This window comes from Lolium perenne, chromosome 3 (assembly GCF_019359855.2).
Source record: "Lolium perenne isolate Kyuss_39 chromosome 3, Kyuss_2.0, whole genome shotgun sequence".
In the NCBI taxonomy this organism is placed as follows: Eukaryota; Viridiplantae; Streptophyta; class Magnoliopsida; order Poales; family Poaceae; genus Lolium; species Lolium perenne.
In genome coordinates this window covers 344698728-344714604 of record NC_067246.2, presented here as the reverse complement: position 1 = coordinate 344714604, position 15877 = coordinate 344698728, and the positions used below count along the sequence as shown (strand labels likewise).

General features: G+C 45.0%; 1 protein-coding gene and 1 long non-coding RNA gene across 3 annotated transcripts in view; one reads left to right on the top strand and one right to left on the bottom strand.

Moving 5' to 3' along the window:
- Positions 1-15877, bottom strand: part of LOC127346087 (uncharacterized) — a 97689-nt gene that overhangs the window by 60550 nt on the left and 21262 nt on the right. The gene's annotated exons all lie outside the window — the stretch shown is intronic.
- LOC139838668 (uncharacterized) lies at positions 774-4657 on the top strand. Of its 2 annotated transcripts, XR_011756487.1 has the most exons (3): positions 774-911; positions 3201-3282; positions 4167-4657. It is a non-coding gene; the product is annotated as an uncharacterized lncRNA (long non-coding RNA). The 2 variants fall into 2 exon arrangements; XR_011756486.1 differs by lacking the exon at positions 774-911 and having other exon boundaries at positions 2342-3282.

The window sequence follows — 15877 nt, the reverse complement described above, 5'->3', positions numbered from 1 at the left end:
GCACGCCGCTGGCCAACATCGTGGAAGAAGCTTCTCTTTGGGCAAGGGCCGGAGCTCGGGGCCGAGGGCCGTCCTTCCAGCCAGTTGGGATGTGCACTAGGCAAACCATCCCCTACCTTGTATCACCGTCTCCTAGGAGACTTGTAATTACAACTCTTTCTTTTCAATGAAATGAAGCGCAAAGGTCCTTTGCGTTTTCTCGAAAAAAAAGAGAGAAGCAATTAAAATGCATTGGGAAGATAGGAGTACACTCTTTTGTGGACAAAGTTTAGAGCTAGATGTCCACTTATTTGAGGACGGAGGGAGTAGTACTGAACTAGGCCCTCTCGATATGTTACTTTAAGGCAAAACCACCCTACGGATTCATTTTAGCTAAATTTGAACCTACCATCGTGTAAGTGCAGTAGACATTCAGCCATACAAGAGCAAGTAGAGAGTCTAATACCGCTAGAGTAGGCATATGGTAGCCATCTTACCATAACTCATCTTAGTTATTTGGTTCAAAGTAGTTACATAATGATCAATTTATCGGCGTTTCCAAGATATGTATGCCTTATGATAACACAATACTATATGAAACATTGCAGAAGTGTATTTGTAATGTTATTATCAAGTGTTGCGGTTATTGGTGTGTCTTACTGGCTGAACTCCATATACATGTTCTTTTCATATTATAATATAATGTTGTGCAAGATATTTTTCATTTTCTCGCACTTAAGTACTTACAGTCTCTCGCATTGTTTCTACAGCGGTCATCAAGCCTCAAGATCTTGACTACATTCCAAGAGCTGTCCAAGAAAATTTTGGGCAACTACTTGATGAGTAAGTTGGCACGGGACTGAAAACTAAGTTGTGCGTTGACTTTGAATTGAACCAGGTTATTGACCGAAATGTGGGAGATCTTTTGGATGGTGAGCTCCAGAGTTGTGCAATAGCATTTCTTGCTTCAAAAAGTGCAGAAATTTACATGTTTGACGAACCATCAAATTATATACTCCGTATCTTGTTGTTAAGCGGAGACTGAAGGTTGCATCTTTTGAATCTTCTGACTAAAAGCTTTAAAAAATTCACCGACAAGCTCTTGATCTATGATGTCATATGCTCTGTGAAAAGTTACATCTCTAGCTTTTTTACGACAATAATAAACAGTAGGATTCGGGTGGTATTGTGGGAGATTTCACCCCTTGGGTTCTTGGCAAGTATTAAGGCATACCGTCACATAATATACAATACTAGTTTGCACACTTACTGATTGTTTGTTCATTTGTTATTGGTTTGCATAGCTGTTGAAGTGAGTACTGTAACAAAGCTATGCTCGGTTTTTCAGGCTTAGGTTTACTATATATGTTATTTACTCAATTGAAGTTACATTTAGTTTTACAAACTAAGGACCTTTACATCACAAGTGGTGTTCCCAGTTTTCTGAAATATCATTTCAATACTTGTATAGACTGTAGCTACATATGCATTTCCCGTATGGAGCTCACAATATCATCCATTTTCTTCTTTTCTAGCGCAAATAGTCTTCCTTGCCTTTTGCTATGCTCTATGTAAATTAATGTTGTTTAGTTGCTTTTAAGCAATGTTATGGATTGAAGCTTGTGTATACAAGGGTTGCACTTTTGGCCTGTGAAAATAAATTGTACCCTACCGAGTTAATCCCCTCCTCTTTTGATGTTTGACATGTTAACAATGAGTTGTCCTTAACAATACAAGTAAGAATTGTGTGTCGCGGCATTCTTTTCTCAAGGAATATCCTATTTTTTGTTATCTTGTAGATCTTCAAAAGGAAGACCTTTTTGGCAAGGAATGATTGTTGAAGCTGGATATGTTCATAATCTTAGGCAAGATTTTAGCAGTACCTGTGCGATGGAGGTCCTAATTTTTATATTTAAGTATTTCTTTTGTGTGACCATTTTTATATGTGTATGCTTCATTTCACGCCACGTGTAGAGTAGTATTTACCGGTGTGGTTTTCAATTAATCATTTAATCGGGGGCAAGAAGTTTTGTCTCATCCATGGGCATTGAAAAAACTTGATCCTGTTCTAAATGATCTGGAAGCTGCTGGTCCGCATGGTATTGACTATTGAGGCATGACAAACCGATAGTATGGGCAGAATAATCATTTTGCAATTAATTGCAAGAAGTAATACTTAATTCAAGTCTTTTAAGCACACCTCACTTCTTCGTATCCACCTATGGCCTTCCAGGGAGCAGCATTACAACGGTAAACCATGGTCTCCCTGCCCCCAACTCCTCTGGATCCGCCATCCCTATTCATTTTTTGGTTCAAAAACATCTCTCTTATAGTGATGCTTCAGTTGTTGGTTCAGGTTTGGACTTTCTTTGTGTTAGTGCTGAAAATTCCAATGAATTTTACCATATTCATCCAACCATGCATTATTTTTTAAACTGTATGAGATGTTTAGGAACAGTAATCATTCACTTGGGATTTGGTTAAACTCTTCCTCGAACATATTTCTCACAAGTCCAAAGTGGAGTTTTTTTCCATATTGTTTGTGATATGTTCGATTTGGCTAATTGCAGATTTTTTGTATGGTGCTAGGTGCTAGCTTGTACAAGGGGTGCGTGCATGTACCTACTTGTGTACTTTGACTAGCTTCTGGGTTTTCATGCATATATAGTTATAAGCACATACGCGAACATGGATGTACTTTCACAATGTCTTAATCTTGTCGCCATTGTTTTTTGTGCACCATTAATAAAGTAGAGAACAGTGGGTAGATGATTTTGCCAGGTTTTAAATTCACATGGAAGCAAAGCACTCTCTTGGATTGCTGAATGATTTGTAGTTGGTTCTAGCTAGCTTCAGGTTGTCATTTTTGTCGGCAAGCCTGTAGAAATGTGCATTGGCTGCAAAAGATTCATTGAGCTTGTGGATATTATTTACTGAATGTTAATTATTTGCATGTGCCATGTTGAATGCTGATCAACAACTACTATACATGCTCTCACGATTAGTAGCAAGCAGCAGTTGCAACTTGTAATAACTTGACTGTAATTGAGTCGGCAGTGTTGTATCCGGAACACTTACTATTGTTTGTAATAGTGTGCTCATTTTTATCCTGTTAAGTTAATTACTGGTGTAAAGAATGGCAAATTTAATTATGTTGATTTATTTCACTGGGCTTGATCAAGTATTTTGACCATTTTCTCATGCTGGTATATACGCACTAGATCTAAAGGTTGGGCGCTGATGGCCATGGTCAACCACTAGGTCTCCAAGATGGACGACATCATCATGATGTAGAGCATTTAGGTAAACTCACTAGTTCCTACAGTGGCTTGCTGGCTGTTGCATCTTAGGCATGTCCTGGTGCTTGCTGGATGCTGCTATTCTGCTGGCAGTGAACCTGGTTACTAGTGCCTAGTGATGTGGTTGTATAGTAGTGTCATTTGCTGCAATCTAATTTTCTTGGACTTGACGATCATGTGACGCTTAATTTTCTATGTATGTTGAGCATATGCCTGATATGATGGTTGTACAGTAATTATGTCTCGCTGATTGAGATTATAACATCAATTTTCAGTTCTACAACTGAGTTTGATGCAAAATACCAAGGTTGTAGTTTTTTTGCGAGCTGGTGACCGTTGTTATGCAAGTACTCATCAGCCAGAGCCCAGATGTATCCCTCCATCCATTTTGTTCTGGAATTTTCTGAAATCCTGTGTAAAAGGAGCTGCCTTTTACAAATGGCATGGTTCTGAATTGTTGACATTTACAATTCATGTTATTTGAAGCATCAATACGTCTTTTGGCATGGTAGCTATTCTGGATTAACACAAGTCCATGTTTTGTTGTGTACTTTCTGTTGAATTTAGAATGCTTGTCCAATACTTGGGAATAATGAAATTAACATCAGTTCGTCTTGCTTGCTTCTAGGAATAAGTCTATAGATGTAGCAGGGTGCAAAAAAATGCTTTTGCTTTGCTCATATAGTTTACTTGCATAATCTACATGAGTGAGTTGGACTCTCATACTCATCATGTGTAAGTAATATGAAATCGCAAAAACTCATAATCATTATTTGTTGAACATTCCTTGTGCCCATCTTGGTGCTTGGTATGTCTTAATTATCTGTGTGCCGTTCAACTGTTTCTTTTGCCGTGGAGGTAACATTTCTTGAAACTGTTATCTTGCAGGTAATTGGCGAGCCGAGCCTTCCTTGGCTGACAGTGCAGGGCTGTACATGGAGCAAGCCCGGTTGTGGCGCTCGTGAAGGGGGGACGTGGATTCGGCCCTGGTGCAGCAGCAACGGGGAAGCAGAGCTGACGGGAGGGAGCCTTTCCTGTGGGATGGATCATGCTTTTCGGTGATGTTTGACTTGTTGGCTCTCTGCCAGCATGGTGCCAGTGGTTGTCGGATCTGGCTAGTCTTTATAGGGATAAGCTCGACTACTGGGATGACCAGGGAGTAGTGCAGCATGTATTTGAAATCCTGGTGTTTCCAAGTTGTTTTGTGTAGATCATTCCAAAAAATCTGAGACTAGTTAAGCATATCATGTACTGATGTTGTTATATTAGAATTGCTGGTATTATACTCCATCCGTCCTTGCCCTTGACAACAAGTAGCAAAGTTTGTGTAAATAATTTTTGAATTCAACCTGGTTCCCCGAATATATTTATCAGGCAAACATGGTCCGTAGCCTATGTGAATATTTGTGCAATATTTACAGGCCTGTGTACTAGCACCAGATTAGATGTGCGTATAAGTAGTAAAGCTGCACATGCATATGCAATATTCTAGATTTTCTTTATTATTTCTAGTTACGGTGGTGCTTGTATACTAGTCAGTGTAGTTGTGAAGGAAGAAAAAGGAAAAAAAGTTCTGTCCCTGTGAAAAAAATTTGATCTTGGCTGAAACGTGATTTACATATATACTACTCTCCATCTCTCCCGGTGTATTGGGCTCAGTAAAAGTTGCTAGATAATTCCGGGCGCAGCTCCTCTACAGCAGTGGTGTTACTGTACCAGTTTCATCGAACGGGTCTCCTGCCATTCATCGATCGGTGGACACCAGATTATAAAAATAATTCATGTGTTTAATTAAGGTGGTATGGAGGGGATATCACATATATCTTCCTGTTGGCGCCAAATGAATTGTGTGAGAAGTACAAACTAGCGCCAAAAAATAGAGCAGGATCATCTCCTGTAGATTGAGAATCACTTGGCTAAACAGCTGCATCGTAGGACATCTCTAGTTGTTCCTCCAAGTGACATGAAAACAATACGTAATTGCGATTTGGGATGCCTCGTTGCTATCACACATGGCCCTTGGTCGACGACTCGCCGCCAACAGCCTGACACGACGCCCTTGATCGACGCCTCGCCGGCGGTAGCGACACGACGCCCTTCCTCTCCACCTCGCCGCCAACAGTGACACAGTTCTCATCCTCAACGCCTTGCCGCTGCCGATGGCAGTACATGACGCCCTTCCTCACCAATTACCCTTCCTTGACTTTGCGTTGTCCTTGTCGTCTGATGCCTTCGGCCATCTCTCCTACTCTTGCGCAACCGAGGTTGTATTTGCGAAAACATGGCTGGCTCTGCAATCTGCAATGTACATATTTGGCGCAACTGAGTTGTACAGTGCAGGCTAGCCGACCGGCCTCGTCGGCCTCGTCGATTGCTGCAGCCGCCGGTGCCGGGCTTCTACGTCCAGCGGTGTAGACCGGTCGGCCGTGACAGCTGGTTCCGCTGGTGCCGATCTTGGACGGTCAGCAATCAACAATACTGTTGCGAGTACGTGCAGCCATGATACTATGCACTATGACCAGTCTAATTTACTTGGGCAAGCTAAGTTAATGAAGGACACCACATAACTCGTGCATGCATAAGTCCTAGTTACGGGATCATGCAAGGCGGGAGAGAGATGGAGAGTAATTAGAGGAACAAATTAGTGCTAATTAATTGTCAAGCGGGCCTTATATCAGAGAATAAATCGTGACATATATATATTTACCTAGTGGGACTAATACACCGGGATAGAGGGAGCAAATTGATTTGGAAGCTGGCATCAAATACGCAATAATAGACTAGGTATACATAGGCAATCACACATACTCCCTCCGTCCTAGAGTGTAAGTCATATTTCCAAAAACTATTTGTCCCATAACCCCCACCTCTAAGGCATAATTTTATTTAATGAGGGAGAGAAAGGGGTTGCATGCACCAATGAGGGAGAGAAAGAGAATGAATGCACCAATAAGAGAGAGAAAGGGGATGCATGCACCAATGATAGAGAGAAAATGAGACCCAATCAGCTAGTACCTTGAGCCAAGATATTCAAAAATTGTGACTTACAAACTAGGACGGAGGGAGTAATTAGGACCCCATTTACCGGTCCGGCGAGCCACTTGGGTAGGTAGTCAGGTATGCCCATAAATTGTGTTTGTTAGTTGCCTTGCATGCGCTCCAATTTAATGGCCACATCATCTATCCGCGGCCACAACTCATCTGAGCGGTCCATCATACATACCCTCTCATAACAAACAACAAGGTAAAAGAGATTACAATGTCCAAGTGGGACCAATACACCGGGATAGAGGGAGTAAATTGATTTGGAAGCTGCCATCAAACACACAATAATAAAGCAGGCATCCGTAGGCAATCACACATAATTAGGATCCCATTTACCGGTCAGGCGAGCCAACCGGGTAGGTAATCAAGTATGCCAAAAATTGTGTTGGTTAGTTGCCTCGCATGCACTTTTTCAGCTCCAATTTAATGTCCATGTCACCTATCCGCGGCCACATCTCATCTCAGCGGTCCATCGCATGCCTGCTCATAACAAACAACGGAGTCCAAGCTCATTATGAAAAACGAAAAAAAAGAGCGGCAACGATGAAAAAGTGGCGCTAGGTTTCGAAATAATTTGAACAAAAAACTTAACCTTGGCCTCCTCTAGCAGTCTATAAATATGAGAAAGGGTTGAAGCAACGCGTGCGTCGTGTGTGACGACTTAGACTTTGACTCTTTACTCGTCGAGGAGAGGAGAGGAGAGGAGAGGAGTCACCATGTCCTTGTCTTTATCGATCGATCTAATCGCCGGCTGCGTCGAGGAGAGGATCTGTTTAAGAGGTACTTAGTTCATGCATCCACACCGTCCCTTCTCGTTGGTGTATTTGCTTTTTTGAACTGCTGGTATTAGATCTCATCTGATCGATGGTACCTTTTGTTTTAGTAGATTGATGACCAAGGGAAAGTGAATTCGGCGCGCGGCGAGCGGGTGCAGGGTGGTCGGCGGCGAGCGGCGAAGTGGACACAGGTCGGAAGGAAACCATGGCGCTGGACCGGTAAGTAGTCGATCCTTTTCGTTGACTTGCACTGCGCGCTCTGTTTTTTTTTCCCCTTGATGGAGTGTTTTGCTGTGTGCGTGCGAGATCTGGTAATCGATCGAACTAAATATTGATCCATCGAGACACTGGGCTTCGAGCCGCCAGGCCCGCAATCTGGTGCTTGATCGAACTAAAATTTGAACGAAGGCGAGAATCTATGTGCTTTGGCACACGCCACATATCCGACTCAAATTCCCCGTGGGAATAATCGTAAGGTTGGTCTAACTGCTACCTTGTCGACATGAGTGTGGGAGACAGGCAGAGACGCGCGTTGACCCACTAAAATCCTGGTTTACATAAGGTTGGTCTCGCTGCTACGTACACCTAGCTTTCCAGCGGTTTGTGGTCTGGTAGTCTGAACATCCTGCTGCAGGATCGCTTGGCTTCAGGCAAATCTCTGCACGCTCCTATTGCAGGCATGAACGGCCGCTGATGCTAGTACTAGTTCGTGCCATGCATCAGCCACGCTCTTTTTACTGCCATTCACGCCGCGGTAGTTGGGCGACGCGATCGGTGCGTCCCTCACATACTCACAGGTCAGAGCACACCATATATGCTCATCATTTCCTTGGCTCAAGCGCTGCACACCGATCGATCCACCTATCCCAGTTCGCCATGGCAAGGGCTCCCGCGGCGAGCCGCCGTGTCCGTGTGGACAAAGACGCCATGGCCAAGTCCCTCCTCGTCGTCCTCGGGCTTGCCCTCCTCGCGGCCGCCTGCACCGGCCAGCACGGCCGAGGAGCAGCCACCGCCGCCTCGTCGGACGGCGACGGCGACAACCTGCAGCAGCGGCAGGCGGCCATGATGGAGGCCGTCCAGGTCTTCTCCGAGTACAACCAGGAAGTCACCGACCCCCGGGCGCTCGAGCGGGCGGTGGCGACGGTGAACCGCGAGGTGGGGACGCTGCGGCCGATCTTCCAGGTCGTCAGCAGGATGCCCGAGGGCAGCGCCAAGGAGGAGGCCAGCGCCGCGGCCAAGGAGCTGCTCACTCGCCACCTCGCCCAGCTGCTCCCTGGCGGCTCCGTCAAGATCGCCGACGACATGCCGTAACTTGCATGCTGGTTTCTTGTTTAGACTTTAATTACAAAAGATCGAGAAGATCCTTCTGTGCTCTAGTAAGCCTCCATTTCATGATCGTCGGAGCATGTAAGCGCCTAGCGCTTCATTTGTTATCCCTGTCCTCTGTTCGACTAGGTTTAATGGATTGTTCCACTAGTGCGCGCTGCTGCTATCTTTGTTGAGCAATAAGCACTATGTGCTCGATTATGTGTCAACAGAAGTATGGGTAATATTGGAAGTAACTTTTTTAAAAAGCTGAGCAGTGGGTTCTTTTTCTTCTTTTGGCACATTGTAATGCTTAAATTAATCAAGTTACCATTTTCAGTTGAAAAAATATGATTTATGGTGAATAAACTCCCAAGTAAAATTTTAAATTCTATCTACATTCTTTCTTTGGTCATGAATATTCACTTGTTCACAGAATTAACGAAAACACAGAACAAATTTGCATTGCGAAACTTCACGAAAACACACATACTTATATATGGGGGACGAGCATCCTGAAGAGTGGGACCAGCTGGTAGGTCACTACGGGTCGACATCCTCCACACAGTAGTCAGTCCCAAGCAACTCCTTATGGTATATCGATCCCCTCTCCCCTCCCCAAAGCACCATGTCGGTCTTATTGGGGTCCGAGCACAAAATTAGTCTCCAAAGAGATACCCCTCGACTTTATTCGGACACCCTCATTGACTTTATTGGAAGCAGTATCCAACGTTCTTTTTCTTCTTTTGGCACATTATAATACTTAAATTAATCAAGTTACCATTTTCGTGGAAAAAATAAGATATGTGGAAAAAGATAATCGAATAAACTTCCAAGTAAGTCCAGCATGTACATTGGTTATAATTTTTAAATTCTAGCTGCATTATTTTAGTTTGGCGATGAATATTTGTGATCTGATCCCATCCGTTACAGAAAATAAGGCATACATTTTAAAATGAAATAATGCAAAATTCAATCAATTTTTTAGAATTGATAATTATTGTACAATATAATTATCCCATAAAATAGCACTTCATTATGAATTAACGTTATTGATTTGTATTTTACATGTTAATCTTTGTTTTCTACAAGCTTGATCAAACTTTACATATTCAACTTCTTTAAAAGACAAACAAATCTTGTTCTATTACTAGGCGGCCGGGCCTTATAACGGCCGTTCGATTATCAAGCCGAAATGAGAATACTGCCCTTGTAATTTGTGAAGCAAAAGCTGGCCGGTATTGAGGCGAAGTGGTCACACTCTTTCCTCTGCTATACTCACGCCGCTTGCATCGCAGCAACCTAACAAGCAGTGGATCGGAACGGCAGTTGGTAAACGAGATCGGTGTGCCGCAGTGCCTGTCACCACACCATATATGCTCAGCTTCTTGGTCCAAGAGAGATGCACACCGAGCAACCCATTCCACTCGATCACCATGGCCAAGCTCACCCTCTTGTTCCTCACGCTCGCTATCGTCGCCGCCAGCACCGGCGAGCGTGGCGGAGCGGCGACCGCGGACGATGGTGACCTGGCGGCCCGCCGGGAGACGATGGCGGAGGTCGTCCGGGTGTTCTCCGACCCGGCATCGGCGGCGGCCGCCGACTCCGCCACGACCCACCGGGCAGCGGCCTTCATGCAACGCTGAGCTCGGGCCGCTGGGCCCCATCATCCGCGCCATCGGCAAGATGCCCGAGAAGAGCGCCGCCGACGTCCGCGCCAAGGAGGAGGCGCTCGACGCGGCACAGGAGCTGAGTATGCGCCACTTCCGGCACCTGCTCGTGCCTCACGGCTCCGCCAGCACCGTGTCGGCGGGAGCCGCCGACCGCGAGACGACGTATCGGACGACAATCTTGGTGCAAACCCCGATCGGGCCGTTTGGGATCGTCTTCAACGGCGGGCCGGAGAAGAGCAAGGCCGAGGGGCGCGACGCGGCCGAGTAGCTTGCTGTATGCATGCGTGCTGATTCTCCAGCATCGGCTGCTGCTGCTTGGCTCCGATCGACAACAAGATCATGGATGCGTGCAGCCAGTCAGCAAGCTTCCTCTCGATCAGCCTTTACCACCTTTACTACTCCAATGTTTGTTGTCTACTGGCATCTCCTTTTTATTGTTCGTTCGTCATGTCTGAGCATGTGGTACGTAGTGTTTTACTTGTTTTCCTCTGTTCCGTAATTATATGTAATGCACTGCGTTACTTCATTTTATTTATTATTAAAAAAATACTTGTGCGGCGTTAAACAAATCTTTAAATGATCTTGCAAATCATTCTTCCTTGTCATTTTTGTCCCCTTTTCATGTTGAAACTGAGAAGATGAAGTTGGGATATTCTTGTTCCACCGAATTGTAACACTGCGGATTCGTAATAATTGTGGGCGCCACTTTCTTGTAGTCTACACATGGATGCTCTATCTCGACACGAACTTGTAATTCAGCAGACCTGTTGTCGATCAATATTGCGGAGTTGATATATTAATCGGAAACGATGGCTCGGGCACTACAAATGTTTTTATTAGAAAAATTTATGTGTATGTATTTTTTTTCCCCAATGTTGACCGACTCACGCAACAATCATTAGTACTCTTCTACACTTGGGGCATGTTTGATTCGTACGATTCTTACAACATAGGAATGTGAAAACTGGAGGATTAGAATGCCATATGTCCATTCGAATCAAGATTTGGAACCCAATGATTTTTTTTTTCAAGTAGCGTTTGATTCAAAGGAAAAAACAAAGGAATTGTAACATGCGGTTTGAGTGGATGGAAATTTTGCTCCAAAACATAGTGCAATTCAATACTATAGAACAATTCATATGCATTTGTAAGGATTCAATCCTACTGATCAAACAGTGCACATATGGCGTGCAACATCATGATGGAGAATGGCGTGCATCATCGTCGACGTCGTGGCTGCCTCCGTCGGCCAAGGGTTTCCCACGGTCTGCCCCACCTCGGGTCTACCCATCGACAATCGGAGATCCATGGCCGAGGAGGACGAATGAGCAACGAGGGAAGGAGGAGCCATCTTCAAATCTTGTTCGCAAGCCAAGCGGGGCGACCGCCGTACCAAATCTTGCCCCGTGCAGCCAAGGAGCCGGCAAGCAGCACCGACGGCCTCCACCCGCCGCTAGGTAAGCGGCGTCCCATCTTCCTAGGGCTGTCGCCCCGTCGTACATGTGCGCTTGAGCATAGGAGATTCCCTCCCTTCACCCACGTAAGAGCCAAGGCATCAATTCCCTGCCAGACACCTTTGTCGGGTGGCCCTTGGGGGACGACGAGGAGGGGCGGTGGCGGCGGGCGTGGAAGTAGTAAATATGGCTTTCCTTGTTTGAACATGCGTATCCATGGGAATAACGGATATAAGTGTGAACGATTAGAATTGATTGCATCATACCGGTGAAAAAAAGGATGGAATGGGAAATTCATTCAACAGTCTCGCAATGATTTTCTTTAGGAAATGGATTTTCCAAAGGATAAAGAGTAGAGAAATCATGAGCATTAGCCCTGTCGCCGGGCTCGTGCATAGTGAAGAGAGATCTAAAGCAGGGTGGCGTTGCGTCTACTGTGTTTTCCAAAACAAAAACAAAAAAGTCGACCGGGACTATCTGTGCAGGCCGGCTTATTTGTGTAGAAGCCATTCCAGAATCTGGGACTATATATACAGGGGTAGTACGGAACAACCGAACAAAGGGGTGCGCGCGTGTAGCTCCTTGAAATCGAGCGTGCGAGGAAAGGAACAAATTAAGGCGGGCGTCCGTACACCTCCGATCCGTGGAAGCTGTACACGTACACGCTAATTAATTATATATATGCGCTGTCACATATTCATGCGCTTTGCTCGGTGCCTCCCGTCAACGTCACGTACAAACCGGCCGGTACAGTTACATCCGCGCGGAGAACCAACCTGAGGTTGGGTGGTTAGGAGGGTGGTTGTACCCCCAGCCCACCAGAGTTCAAACCCCAGGTTTGACATCTGTGTGTCTCATAAAGGCAGAATTTTCTTTCAGTGGGAGGCGACGTTCCCGTCGACAGCGAGGCGCCTGTGGTGACTTCGTCAATTTCAAGATCCAATCCGCCGGCTCAGTCTTCCGGAGGTGCTCATAGGGGTAGGGGTGTGCGTGTGTGCGTTCATAGGGGTGAGTGTATGCACGTGTATGTGAGCGTCTGCGTTTGTACTGTGTTTCTCAAAAAAAAAAAGTTACATCCGCGCGCGTATCTGCTTAATTTCAGTTATGCCGCAGAGCAGCGCTGCGGAAGTCGGCGTCAAGGACGCGGCCGAAGAACTGATGAAACGCAACTAATTGCCAATGCTTGTTTGGTTGGTATTGCTACTCATTGCCTAATTATGATTTATATGGCCGTGTTTTTATGCTACGTTTTTGCCTATCTCCCTTGATTCGCGTGGAGTCATTGGAGCGGTACGCCGGTACATGTCCAGATTACGGATTCATCCGGCCAACTTCGAGATGAACCACATAGGCCGGAGGGCACACGAGACTAGTTCAAACAACTGTCAAATGAGATGAGAAGAGGGTACAATGCAATACCTCTCACATGCAGATGCAGGCACGTACAAAAGGTAAACATGGCATGGGGCACTTGGGCAGTCACACACGTCCCTCCTCTGCCACTCACGCAAGTTACACTGCACCAACTGACCAGCATGCAGGCGGTAGTTGCTCAACGCCATGCCTGCCTGCCACAGCCACCATATATTCTCACCTTACTTGTCCACAAGAAGCACCACACCGAGCGACTCGACTAGCCATGGCGGCAAAGCTCCTCCTCTTCCTCTACACCCTCGCGCTCCTTGCCGCCAGCGCCGCCGCCGCCTCCTCCGCCGACCTCGGCGACCTGCTCGAGAGGCAGGAGTCCATGGCGGAGGTCATCCGGGTGTCCACCGACGCCGTGGCGGCGGCGGCCGCCGACGCCCACACGATGCGCCGGATGACGCTCTTCATGCAGCGTGAGCTCGGGCCGTTCGGGATCGTCTTCAACGCCATCGACAGGATGCCGGAGAGCAGCGTCGCCGAGGTCCGCGGCAAGGCCCAGGCGCTCGACGCCGCCGAGGAGCTCATGATCCGCCACCACCGGGAGCTGCTCCTCGGCAACGACAACATCTCCGGCGCGTGCAGGCAGTCGGGCAGCTGTCCCTCGTCTTAATTAGACGTTGCTACTGCTGCTACGTAACGTAGGTTGTTTCGCTGGAGAGATCGATCTAAGCCTCTCCGTTTCATTCTACGGCGTGCATCACAGTTCGAGTTCATCGCGTGTTCTCTTCCGTTGTTAATTGTCCTCTGTTCTGTTAGCTGGCTCTAGGCCTCGCCTTTCATTGTTCGTCCTTCCTGGTCGTGTGAGCATGTAGAGTGCTTTGTTGTCCACTGTTCGGTGTTATCTCTAATGTAATCGTGCTACTACTTCATTGTGTTCTACATTTCTACTCACACCGGCCACACTCCTGCATCAGCCTCCCTCCTCTCTCCTTCTCTCCACCACAAATTGTCTGCCGAAACTTGACACGCAGGGTAGTATGGTAAATACTGTAGTACGCTCTGAAATAGTGTATTTTTTGATCAGCTATTCTATTATGTGAAGAAAATGGCGTCGATGGAAGTACGTGAAAGTTAAAGTGGCATATCTCCAAGTCTGGTTTTTGTAGTGGCATTTCTCCAGTGGGTGAAAATTGAAATGGCATGAATCCAATTAACCCTTAAATCAAATCAAACAATTAAGATAATAGATTTAAATTCTAGTCGCTTATTTGTTTTCAGTCATTCACTGACGGAATTTTATGATCCTCGCATGATTATGGCAAGGCAGCGTTTTCTGGTGTTTGGCACCTAAACTAAGCTTGTCCTAAACTTGGCAGATATTTGCCTAGCACGTCAGTTATCTTTAGTACTAGCAAGTTTGCCGCCATTACTTGGTCGAATGTACGCTCGTCTTTGTACATCATTTATACGGATGTTAGTTTGTATAGTACTCCCATATCCTACCACAGTGCTGTCCATATAAGATTTTTTAAATGTCAAATGTTATTAACTTTGATCAAGGTTTTTTGAGAAAATTATCTACATCTGCCATACCAAGTGTATACCGTATAAAAACATACAACGTGAGCAATCTAACGGTATTAATTTAATATTCTATATGTCCATACTTTTTCCTATATACCTGGTCAAACTTTACGTGGTTTGACTTTTAGAAATTCTTATACGGCCCTACATTTTAGCAAGAAGGGAGCAGTAATTTTTCTATATCTTTTTTTAGTTAGGAGAGGTCTTAGTTTCGTCTTCTTTAGCTTCGGGGAGCCATCTTTTTAAAAACAAATTCTTTTGAAGAGGCGGCGGGACTATCAACTTCTTCATCGACAACTTATCAGGTCACCTCTAGTGAAACTATATTTTTATTCTGTCACATCTTATGTGCTTTACTTGGAGCGTCTGTTTGTTTTTATTTTTGTTTATGTTTGAATAAAATCGGATCCTAGCATTCCTTGTGTGGGAGAAAGACACGCTCCGCTTTTTCATATGAACACTGGTGTTCTTAGCTTTACTTTAATGTTCATGGCGGAGTTGAAAGCCGCTTCGTTGATTGCTATTTGGTTGGAAACAGAAAATGCTTCATGTGGTAAATGGTATATTCTCTTGAATAATTTGATACTTGGCAATTGTTTTGAGCTCTCATAGATCATGTTTAAGCTTTTGCATCATGTAGTTTAAACCTATTAGTGGAGAACTACCGTAGAGCTTGTTGAAATTTGGATTGCATGATTGATCTCTCTAAGGTCTAGATATTTTCTGGTAAAAGTGTTTGAGCAACAAGGAGACAGTGTAGAGTCTTATAATGCTTGCAATATGTTCTTATGTAAGTTTAGCTATACCGGTTCATAGTTGTGTTTGCTTCAAACAACCTTGCTAGCCAAAGCCTTGTACTGAGAGGAAATGCTTCTCGTGCATCCAAAACCTTGAGCCAAAACTCATGCCATTTGTGTCCACCATAACTACCTATATGTGGTATTTTTCTGCCATTCCAAGTAAATTGCTTGCGTGCTACCTTTAAAATTTCATTCCTTGTCTTTGCAATACATAGCTCATGGGAAAATAGCCTAAAAACTATTGTGGTAATGAATATGTCGCTTATGTATCTTAGTTCTTATAAGTTGCTTGTTGAGCGGTAACCATGTTTCTGGGGACGCCATCAACTTTTTACACCTTTGTTGAATATCATGTGAGTTGCTATGCATGTTCGTCTTGTCTGAAGTAAGGGAGATTTCTCATGATTAAATGGTTTGAGTATGCATATTGTTAGAGAAGAACATTGGGCCGCCAACCAAAGCCATGTATCATGGTGGAAGTTTCAGCTTGGACATTAATCCTCAATCTCTTATGAGAATATTATCTGTTGTTGAAAGCTTATGCATTAAAGAGGAGTCCATTATCTGTTTTCTATGTTGTCCCGGTATGGATGTCCT